Raw genomic sequence first — 13,471 nt, forward strand, 5'->3', positions numbered from 1 at the left:
CAACTTTGTACCTCACTATTATGACTTAACATGTCATATTTTCGACTTTTTACCTCACTATTATGACTTAACATGTCATATTTTCAACTTTTTACCTCACTATTATGGCTTAGCATGTCATATTTTCAACTTTTTACCTCCCTATTATGATTTAACATGTCATATTTTCAACTTTTTACCTCACTATTATGACTTAACATGTCATTTTCAACTTTGTACCTCACTATTATGGCTTAGCATGTCATATTTTCAACTTTTTACCTCACTATTATGACTTAACATGTCATTTTCAACTTTGTACCTCACTATTATGACTCAACATGTCATATTTTTGACTTTTTGTACCTCACTATTGACTTAACATTTCATATTTTCAACTTTGTACCTCACTATTATGACTTAGCACGTCATATTTTCGACTTTGTACCTCACTATTATGACTTAACAAGTGATATTTTCAACTTTGTACCTCACTATTATGACTTAACATGTCATATTTTCGACTTTTTACCTCACTATTATGACTTAACATGTCATATTTTCAACTTTTTACCTCACTATTATGACTTAACATGTCATATTTTCGACTTTGTACCTCACTATTATGGCTTAGCATGTCATATGTTCAACTTTTTACCTCACTATTATGACTTAACATGTCATATTTTTGACTTTTTGTACCTCACTATTGACTTAACATGTCATATTTTCAACTTTGTACCTCACTATTATGACTTAGCACGTCATATTTTCGACTTTTTACCTCACTATTATGACTTAACATGTCATATTTTCAACTTTTTACCTCACTATTATGACTTAACATGTCATATTTTTGACTTTTTGTACCTCACTATTGACTTAACATGTCATATTTTCAACTTTCTACCTCACTATTATGACTTAACATGTCATATTTTCAACTTTGTACCTCACTATTATGACTTAACATGTCATATTTTCAACTTTCTACCTCACTATTATGACTTATGTCATATTTTCAACTTTTTACCCCACTATTATGACTTAGCATATCATATTTTTAACTTTCTACCTCACTATTATGACTTAGCATGTCATATTTTCAACTTTTTACCTCACTATTATGACTTAACATGTCATATTTTCAACTTTCTACCTTACTATTATGACTTATGTCATATTTTCAACTTTTTACCTCACTATTATGACTTAACATGTCATATTTTCAACTTTCTACCTCACTATTATGACTTAGCATGTCATATTTTTAACTTTTTACCTCACTATTATGACTTGTGATATTTTCGACTTTTTACCTCACTATTATGGCTTAGCATGTCATATTTTCAACTTTCTACCTCACTATTATGACTTAGCATGTCATATTTTTAACTTTTTACCTCACTATTATGACTTAGCATGTCATATTTTCAACTTTTTACCTCACTGTTATGACTTAGCACGTCATATTTTTTACTTTTTACCTCACTATTATGACTTAACATGTCATATTTTCAACTTTTTACCTCACTATTGACTTAACATGTCATATTTTCAACTTTCTACCTCACTATTATGACTTAGCATGTCATATTTTTAACTTTCTACCTCACTAATATGACTTAACATGTCATTTTCAACTTTGTACCTCACTATTATGACTCAACATGTCATATTTTTGACTTTTTGTACCTCACTATTGACTTAACATTTCATATTTTCAACTTTGTACCTCACTATTATGACTTAGCACGTCATATTTTCGACTTTTTACCTCACTATTATGACTTAACAAGTGATATTTTCAACTTTGTACCTCACTATTATGACTTAACATGTCATATTTTCGACTTTTTACCTCACTATTATGACTTAACATGTCATATTTTCAACTTTTTACCTCACTATTATGGCTTAGCATGTCATATTTTCAACTTTTTACCTCCCTATTATGATTTAACATGTCATATTTTCAACTTTTTACCTCACTATTATGACTTAACATGTCATTTTCAACTTTGTACCTCACTATTATGGCTTAGCATGTCATATTTTCAACTTTTTACCTCACTATTATGACTTAACATGTCATTTTCAACTTTGTACCTCACTATTATGACTCAACATGTCATATTTTTGACTTTTTGTACCTCACTATTGACTTAACATTTCATATTTTCAACTTTGTACCTCACTATTATGACTTAGCACGTCATATTTTCGACTTTGTACCTCACTATTATGACTTAACAAGTGATATTTTCAACTTTGTACCTCACTATTATGACTTAACATGTCATATTTTCGACTTTTTACCTCACTATTATGACTTAACATGTCATATTTTCAACTTTTTACCTCACTATTATGACTTAACATGTCATATTTTCGACTTTGTACCTCACTATTATGGCTTAGCATGTCATATGTTCAACTTTTTACCTCACTATTATGACTTAACATGTCATATTTTTGACTTTTTGTACCTCACTATTGACTTAACATGTCATATTTTCAACTTTGTACCTCACTATTATGACTTAGCACGTCATATTTTCGACTTTTTACCTCACTATTATGACTTAACATGTCATATTTTCAACTTTTTACCTCACTATTATGACTTAACATGTCATATTTTTGACTTTTTGTACCTCACTATTGACTTAACATGTCATATTTTCAACTTTGTACCTCACTATTGACTTAACATGTCATATTTTCAACTTTGTACCTCACTATTATGACTTAGCACGTCATATTTTCGACTTTTTACCTCACTATTATGACTTAACATGTCATATTTTCAACTTTTTACCTCACTATTATGACTTAGCATGTCATATTTTTAACTTTTTACATCACTATTATGACTTAGCATGTCATATTTTCAACTTTTTACCTCACTATTATGACTTAACATGTCATATTTTCAACTTTGTATCTCACTATTATGACTTAACATGTCATATTTTTGACTTTTTGTACCTCACTATTATGACCTAACATGTCATATTTTCGACTTTGTATCTCCCTATTATTACTTAACATGTCATATTTTTGACTTTTTGTACCTCACTATTATGACTTAGCATGTCATATTTTCGACTTTTTACCTCACTATTATGACTTAGCATGTCATATTTTCAACTTTTTACTTCACTATTATGACTTGACGTGATATTTTCAACTTTGTACCTCACTATTATGACTTAACATGTCATATTTTCAACTTTCTACCTCACTATTATGACTTAACATGTCATATTTTCAACTTTTTACCTCACTATTATGACTTAGCATGTCATATTTTTAACTTTCTACCTCACTAATATGACTTAACATGTCATATTTTCAACTTTCTACCTCACTATTATGACTTAACATGTCATATTTTCAACTTTGTACCTCACTATTATGACTTAACATGTCATATTTTCAACTTTCTACCTCACTATTATGACTTATGTCATATTTTCAACTTTTTACCTCACTATTATGACTTAGCATATCATATTTTTAACTTTCTACCTCACTATTATGACTTAGCATGTCATATTTTCAACTTTTTACCTCACTATTATGACTTAACATGTCATATTTTCAACTTTGTACACACAGAGAAATAGGGTGTCAAAATTGTACCTTTAGGGGTACAACAGCTTGTCGCCGGGGCAGTGCCCTTAAAAGGACACATTTGTACCTTTTTTACCACAAATAGGTTCATATTAGGACCTTAAGGTGCGTATTTGTACTCTAAGGTACTAATATGCACCTTTTAGGAGTAAAACAGGTACAAATATGTCCTTTTAAGGGTACTGCCCCAGCGACAAGTTGTTGTACCCCTAAAGGTACAATTTTGACACCCTATTTCTCTGTGTGTACCTCACTATTGACTTAACATGTCATATTTTCAACTTTTTACCTCACTATTATGACTTAATATGTCATATTTTCAACTTTTTACCTCACTATTATGACTTAATATGTCATATTTTCAACTTTGTACCACACTATTATGACATGTCATATTTTCGACTTTTTACCTCACTATTATGACTTAACATGTCATATTTTTGACTTTTTACCTCACTATTGACTTAACATGTCATATTTTCAACTTTTTACCTCACTATTATGACTTAATATGTCATATTTTCGACTTTTTACCACACTATTATGACTTAACATGTCATATTTTTGACTTTTTTGTACCTCACTATTGTGACTTGTCATATTTTCGACTTTTTACCACACTATTATGACTTAACATGTCATATTTACAACTTTGTACCTCACTATTATGACTTAGCACGTCCTATTTTCGACTTTTTACATCACTATTATGACTTAGCACGTCATATTTTTGACTTTTTACATCACTATGACTTGGCATGTCATATTTTCAACTTTGTACCTCACTATTATGACTTGTCATATTTTCGACTTTTTACCTCACTATTATGACTTAACATGTCATATTTTCAACTTTTTACCTCACTATTATGACTTAGCATGTCATATTTTCAACTTTTTACCTCACTATTATGACTTAGCATGTCATATTTTTAACTTTTTACCTCACTATGACTTAGCATGTCATATTTTCAACTTTTTACCATACTATTATGACTTAGCATGTCATATTTTCAACTTTTTACCTCACTATTATGACATAGCATGTCATATTTTTTACTTTTTACCTCACTATTATGACTTAGCACGTCATATTTTTAACTTTTTACCTCACTATTATGACCTAACACGTCATATTTTCGACTTTTTACCTCACTATTATGACTTGGCATGTCATATTTTTAACTTTTTACCTCACTATTATGACATAGCATGTCATATTTTTAACTTTTTACCTCACTATTATGACCTAACACGTCATATTTTCGACTTTTTACCTCACTATTATGACTTGGCATGTCATATTTTCAACTTTGTACCTCACTATTATGACTTAAGATGTAAAAGTTTTGACTTTTTGTACCTCACTATTATGACCTAACATGTCATATTTTCGACTTTTTACCTCACTATTATGACTTAGCATGTCATATTTTCAACTTTTTACTTCACTATTATGACTTAGCATGTCATATTTTCAACTTTGTACCTCACTATTATGACTTAGCATGTCATATTTTCAACTTTGTACCTCACTATTATGACTTAGCATGTCATATTTTCAACTTTTTACTTCACTATTATGACTTGACGGGATATTTTCAACTTTGTACCTCACTATTATGACATGTCATATTTTCAACTTTTTACTTCACTATTATGACTTAGCATGTCATATTTTCAACTTTGTACCTCACTATTATGACTTGGCATGTCATATTTTCAACTTTGTACCTCACTATTATGACTTAGCATGTCATATTTTCAACTTTGTACCTCACTATTATGACTTGGCATGTCATATTTTCAACTTTGTACCTCACTATTATGACTTAGCATGTCATATTTTCAACTTTTTACTTCACTATTATGACTTGACGGGATATTTTCAACTTTGTACCTCACTATTATGACATGTCATATTTTCAACTTTTTACTTCACTATTATGACTTGGCATGTCATATTTTCAACTTTGTACCTCACTATTATGGCTTAGCATGTCATATTTTCAACTTTTTACCTCACTATTTTCACTTAACATGTCATATTTTCAACTTTGTACCTCACTATTATGACTTAGCACGTCATATTTTCGACTTTTTACATCAGTATTATGACTTAGCATGTCATATTTTCAACTTTGTACCTCACTATTGACTTAACATGTCATATTTTCAACTTTGTACCACACTATTATGACTTAGCACGTCATATTTTCGACTTTTTACATCAGTATTATGACTTAGCACGTCATATTTTTGACTTTTTACCTCTCTATGACTTGGCATGTCGTATTTTCAACTTTGTACCTCACTATTATGACTTAGCATGTCATATTTTCGACTTTTTACCTTACTATTATGACTTAACATGTCATATTTTCAACTTTCTACCTTACTATTATGACTTATGTCATATTTTCAACTTTTTACCTCACTATTATGACTTAACATGTCATATTTTCAACTTTCTACCTCACTATTATGACTTAGCATGTCATATTTTTAACTTTTTACCTCACTATTATGACTTGTGATATTTTCGACTTTTTACCTCACTATTATGGCTTAGCATGTCATATTTTCAACTTTCTACCTCACTATTATGACTTAGCATGTCATATTTTTAACTTTTTACCTCACTATTATGACTTAGCATGTCATATTTTCAACTTTTTACCTCACTGTTATGACTTAGCACGTCATATTTTTTACTTTTTACCTCACTATTATGACTTAACATGTCATATTTTCAACTTTTTACCTCACTATTGACTTAACATGTCATATTTTCAACTTTCTACCTCACTATTATGACTTAGCATGTCATATTTTTAACTTTCTACCTCACTAATATGACTTAACATGTCATTTTCAACTTTGTACCTCACTATTATGACTCAACATGTCATATTTTTGACTTTTTGTACCTCACTATTGACTTAACATTTCATATTTTCAACTTTGTACCTCACTATTATGACTTAGCACGTCATATTTTCGACTTTTTACCTCACTATTATGACTTAACAAGTGATATTTTCAACTTTGTACCTCACTATTATGACTTAACATGTCATATTTTCGACTTTTTACCTCACTATTATGACTTAACATGTCATATTTTCAACTTTTTACCTCACTATTATGGCTTAGCATGTCATATTTTCAACTTTTTACCTCCCTATTATGATTTAACATGTCATATTTTCAACTTTTTACCTCACTATTATGACTTAACATGTCATTTTCAACTTTGTACCTCACTATTATGGCTTAACATGTCATTTTCAACTTTGTACCTCACTATTATGACTCAACATGTCATATTTTTGACTTTTTGTACCTCACTATTGACTTAACATTTCATATTTTCAACTTTGTACCTCACTATTATGACTTAGCACGTCATATTTTCGACTTTGTACCTCACTATTATGACTTAACAAGTGATATTTTCAACTTTGTACCTCACTATTATGACTTAACATGTCATATTTTCGACTTTTTACCTCACTATTATGACTTAACATGTCATATTTTCAACTTTTTACCTCACTATTATGACTTAACATGTCATATTTTCGACTTTGTACCTCACTATTATGGCTTAGCATGTCATATGTTCAACTTTTTACCTCACTATTATGACTTAACATGTCATTTTCAACTTTGTACCTCACTATTATGACTCAACATGTCATATTTTTGACTTTTTGTACCTCACTATTGACTTAACATTTCATATTTTCAACTTTGTACCTCACTATTATGACTTAGCACGTCATATTTTCGACTTTGTACCTCACTATTATGACTTAACAAGTGATATTTTCAACTTTGTACCTCACTATTATGACTTAACATGTCATATTTTCGACTTTTTACCTCACTATTATGACTTAACATGTCATATTTTCAACTTTTTACCTCACTATTATGACTTAACATGTCATATTTTCGACTTTGTACCTCACTATTATGGCTTAGCATGTCATATGTTCAACTTTTTACCTCACTATTATGACTTAACATGTCATATTTTTGACTTTTTGTACCTCACTATTGACTTAACATGTCATATTTTCAACTTTGTACCTCACTATTATGACTTAGCACGTCATATTTTCGACTTTTTACCTCACTATTATGACTTAACATGTCATATTTTCAACTTTTTACCTCACTATTATGACTTAGCATGTCATATTTTTAACTTTTTACATCACTATTATGACTTAGCATGTCATATTTTCAACTTTTTACCTCACTATTATGACTTAACATGTCATATTTTCAACTTTGTATCTCACTATTATGACTTAACATGTCATATTTTTGACTTTTTGTACCTCACTATTATGACCTAACATGTCATATTTTCGACTTTGTATCTCCCTATTATTACTTAACATGTCATATTTTTGACTTTTTGTACCTCACTATTATGACTTAGCATGTCATATTTTCGACTTTTTACCTCACTATTATGACTTAGCATGTCATATTTTCAACTTTTTACTTCACTATTATGACTTGACGTGATATTTTCAACTTTGTACCTCACTATTATGACTTAACATGTCATATTTTCAACTTTCTACCTCACTATTATGACTTAACATGTCATATTTTCAACTTTTTACCTCACTATTATGACTTAGCATGTCATATTTTTAACTTTCTACCTCACTAATATGACTTAACATGTCATATTTTCAACTTTCTACCTCACTATTATGACTTAACATGTCATATTTTCAACTTTGTACCTCACTATTATGACTTAACATGTCATATTTTCAACTTTCTACCTCACTATTATGACTTATGTCATATTTTCAACTTTTTACCTCACTATTATGACTTAGCATATCATATTTTTAACTTTCTACCTCACTATTATGACTTAGCATGTCATATTTTCAACTTTTTACCTCACTATTATGACTTAACATGTCATATTTTCAACTTTGTACACACAGAGAAATAGGGTGTCAAAATTGTACCTTTAGGGGTACAACAGCTTGTCGCCGGGGCAGTGCCCTTAAAAGGACACATTTGTACCTTTTTTACCACAAATAGGTTCATATTAGGACCTTAAGGTGCGTATTTGTACTCTAAGGTACTAATATGCACCTTTTAGGAGTAAAACAGGTACAAATATGTCCTTTTAAGGGTACTGCCCCAGCGACAAGTTGTTGTACCCCTAAAGGTACAATTTTGACACCCTATTTCTCTGTGTGTACCTCACTATTGACTTAACATGTCATATTTTCAACTTTTTACCTCACTATTATGACTTAATATGTCATATTTTCAACTTTTTACCTCACTATTATGACTTAATATGTCATATTTTCAACTTTGTACCACACTATTATGACATGTCATATTTTCGACTTTTTACCTCACTATTATGACTTAACATGTCATATTTTTGACTTTTTACCTCACTATTGACTTAACATGTCATATTTTCAACTTTTTACCTCACTATTATGACTTAATATGTCATATTTTCAACTTTGTACCACACTATTATGACATGTCATATTTTCGACTTTTTACCACACTATTATGACTTAACATGTCATATTTTTGACTTTTTTGTACCTCACTATTGTGACTTGTCATATTTTCGACTTTTTACCACACTATTATGACTTAACATGTCATATTTACAACTTTGTACCTCACTATTATGACTTAGCACGTCCTATTTTCGACTTTTTACATCACTATTATGACTTAGCACGTCATATTTTTGACTTTTTACATCACTATGACTTGGCATGTCATATTTTCAACTTTGTACCTCACTATTATGACTTGTCATATTTTCGACTTTTTACCTCACTATTATGACTTAACATGTCATATTTTCAACTTTTTACCTCACTATTATGACTTAGCATGTCATATTTTCAACTTTTTACCTCACTATTATGACTTAGCATGTCATATTTTTAACTTTTTACCTCACTATGACTTAGCATGTCATATTTTCAACTTTTTACCTCACTATTATGACTTAGCATGTCATATTTTCAACTTTTTACCTCACTATTATGACATAGCATGTCATATTTTTTACTTTTTACCTCACTATTATGACTTAGCACGTCATATTTTTAACTTTTTACCTCACTATTATGACCTAACACGTCATATTTTCGACTTTTTACCTCACTATTATGACTTGGCATGTCATATTTTTAACTTTTTACCTCACTATTATGACATAGCATGTCATATTTTTAACTTTTTACCTCACTATTATGACCTAACACGTCATATTTTCGACTTTTTACCTCACTATTATGACTTGGCATGTCATATTTTCAACTTTGTACCTCACTATTATGACTTAAGATGTAAAAGTTTTGACTTTTTGTACCTCACTATTATGACCTAACATGTCATATTTTCGACTTTTTACCTCACTATTATGACTTAGCATGTCATATTTTCAACTTTTTACTTCACTATTATGACTTAGCATGTCATATTTTCAACTTTGTACCTCACTATTATGACTTAGCATGTCATATTTTCAACTTTGTACCTCACTATTATGACTTAACATGTCATATTTTCGACTTTTTACATCACTATTATGACTTAGCATGTCATATTTTCAACTTTTTACTTCACTATTATGACTTGACGGGATATTTTCAACTTTGTACCTCACTATTATGACATGTCATATTTTCAACTTTTTACTTCACTATTATGACTTAGCATGTCATATTTTCAACTTTGTACCTCACTATTATGACTTGGCATGTCATATTTTCAACTTTTTACCTCACTATTATGACTTAACATGTCATATTTTCGACTTTTTACATCACTATTATGACTTAGCATGTCATATTTTCAACTTTTTACTTCACTATTATGACTTAGCATGTCATATTTTCAACTTTGTACCTCACTATTATGACTTGGCATGTCATATTTTCAACTTTGTACCTCACTATTATGACTTAGCATGTCATATTTTCAACTTTGTACCTCACTATTATGACTTGGCATGTCATATTTTCAACTTTGTACCTCACTATTATGACTTAGCATGTCATATTTTCAACTTTTTACTTCACTATTATGACTTGACGGGATATTTTCAACTTTGTACCTCACTATTATGACATGTCATATTTTCAACTTTTTACTTCACTATTATGACTTGGCATGTCATATTTTCAACTTTGTACCTCACTATTATGGCTTAGCATGTCATATTTTCAACTTTTTACCTCACTATTTTCACTTAACATGTCATATTTTCAACTTTGTACCTCACTATTATGACTTAGCACGTCATATTTTCGACTTTTTACATCAGTATTATGACTTAGCATGTCATATTTTCAACTTTGTACCTCACTATTGACTTAACATGTCATATTTTCAACTTTGTACCACACTATTATGACTTAGCACGTCATATTTTCGACTTTTTACATCAGTATTATGACTTAGCACGTCATATTTTTGACTTTTTACCTCTCTATGACTTGGCATGTCGTATTTTCAACTTTGTACCTCACTATTATGACTTAGCATGTCATATTTTCGACTTTTTACCTTACTATTATGACTTAACATGTCATATTTTCGACTTTTTACCTCACTATTATGACTTAACATGTCATATTTTCAACTTTCTACCTCACTATTATGACTTAACATGTCATATTTTCAACTTTCTACCTCACTATTATGACTTAGCATGTCATATTTTCGACTTTTTACCTCACTATTATGACTTAACATGTCATATTTTCGACTTTTTACCTCACTATTATGACTTAACATGTCATATTTTCGACTTTTTACCTCACTATTATGACTTAACATGTCATATTTTCGACTTTTTACCTCACTATTATGACTTAACATGTCATATTTTCAACTTTTTACCTCACTATTATGACTTAACATGTCATATTTTCAACTTTCTACCTCACTATTATGACTTAGCATGTCATATTTTCGACTTTATACCTCACTATTATGACTTAACATGTCATATTTTCAACTTTTTACCTCACTATTATGACTTAACATGTCATATTTTCAACTTTCTACCTCACTATTATGACTTAGCATGTCATATTTTCGACTTTTTACCTCACTATTATGACTTAGCATGTCATATTTTTAACTTTTTACCTCACTATGACTTAGCATGTCATATTTTCAACTTTTTACCTCTCTATTATGACTTAGCACGTCATATTTTTAACTTTTTACCTCACTATTATGACTTAACATGTCGTATTTTAAACTTTTTGTACCTCACTATTATGACCTAACACGTCATATTTTCGACTTTTTACCTCACTATGACTTGGCATGTCATATTTTCAACTTTGTACCTCACTATTATGACTTGTCATATTTTCGACTTTGTACCTCACTATTATGACTTGTCATATTTTCGACTTTTTACCTCACTATTATGACTTATGTCATATTTTCAACTTTGTACCTCACTATTATGACTTAACATGTCATATTTTCAACTTTTTAACTCACTATTATGACTTAGCATGTCATATTTTCAACTTTTTACACTGCAAAAAATGCTTTTCTTACTTAGTATTTTTGTCTTGTTTTCAGTCCAAATATCTAAAAAATCTTACATTAAGAAGCATTTACTAGACAAGCAAAAGTTTTTTGTCTTATTTTGGGGGAAAATAACTCAAAATTAAGTGAGTTTTTGCTTAAAATAAACAGAATAATCTGCTAATGGGGTAAGCAAAATAATCTTAATTCAAACAGAAAACAACATTATTTTGCTTACCCCATACAATACAATGTAATGACACGAACAAATACTAAATTCAAAAAAATATTTTTCTTCTGTGTCCCAGGAGGCGATGGTGTGACTGTCTCAGGCATCGTTCAATCAATTACAACTTTTATAAATTAAAAAGAAAAGCATTCAAATGTTAATAAATACCAGAATTTTACAAGTGTCTATTTTAGTAAATGACAATAATTTTTTTCCATCCGTATATTTCTATAAGCGTAGGAACTTGATACATTTTGTCACTGATAACCATGTCCTGATTTCAAATCGGACCACTTTAATTAGTTGAAGGATCCCGTTCAGGGTCATGTGACTGAAGCCCATGACATGTGCACATGGTTAGATTTAGTCTCAGAATTGATCAAATATTTAACTTTTTTGGAACCGTTATAAAAGTATTAATTTCTGTTGTCCTTTGGTGCGACGCCCTTATATTCTTAACTCTTTCCATCACACCATTGGACACATTTCAGGAAAAATGTTTAAAAAAGTGAAAGAATTGACAGTTAGTGACCCTTATATTTTCTCAAACAGACTTCACACTACATAAAAATATGCTTTTTTCTTCAAAAGTGGTGTTTTACACACAAAAAAAAACGTATGTGTCACCTACCCATATAATGGAACGGAACAGAATTGAGCAATAGAGAATACTGGGATCTTTAAAGGAACATGCCACTTTTTTTTTTGTTAAAAAGGCTAATTTTCCGTCTCCCCTAGAGTTAAACAGTTGAGTTTTAACGCTTTCGAATCCATTCAGCCGATCTCCGGGTCTGGTGGTAGCACTTTTAGCATAGCTTAGCATAGATAATTGAATCTGATTAGACCGTTAGCATCCTGCTCAAAAATGACCAAAGAGTTTCAATATTTTTCCTATTTAAAACTTGACTTTTCTGTAGTTACATCGTGTACTAAGACCGATGTAAAATGAAAAATTGTGATTTTCTAGGCCGATATGGCTAGGAACTATACTCTCATTCATGCTTAATAATCAAGAGTCGTACCATGAGTGCATCGGCGCAA

This window comes from Gobio gobio (assembly GCF_949357685.1).
Source record: "Gobio gobio genome assembly, chromosome: 18".
Taxonomy (NCBI): Eukaryota; Metazoa; Chordata; class Actinopteri; order Cypriniformes; family Gobionidae; genus Gobio; species Gobio gobio.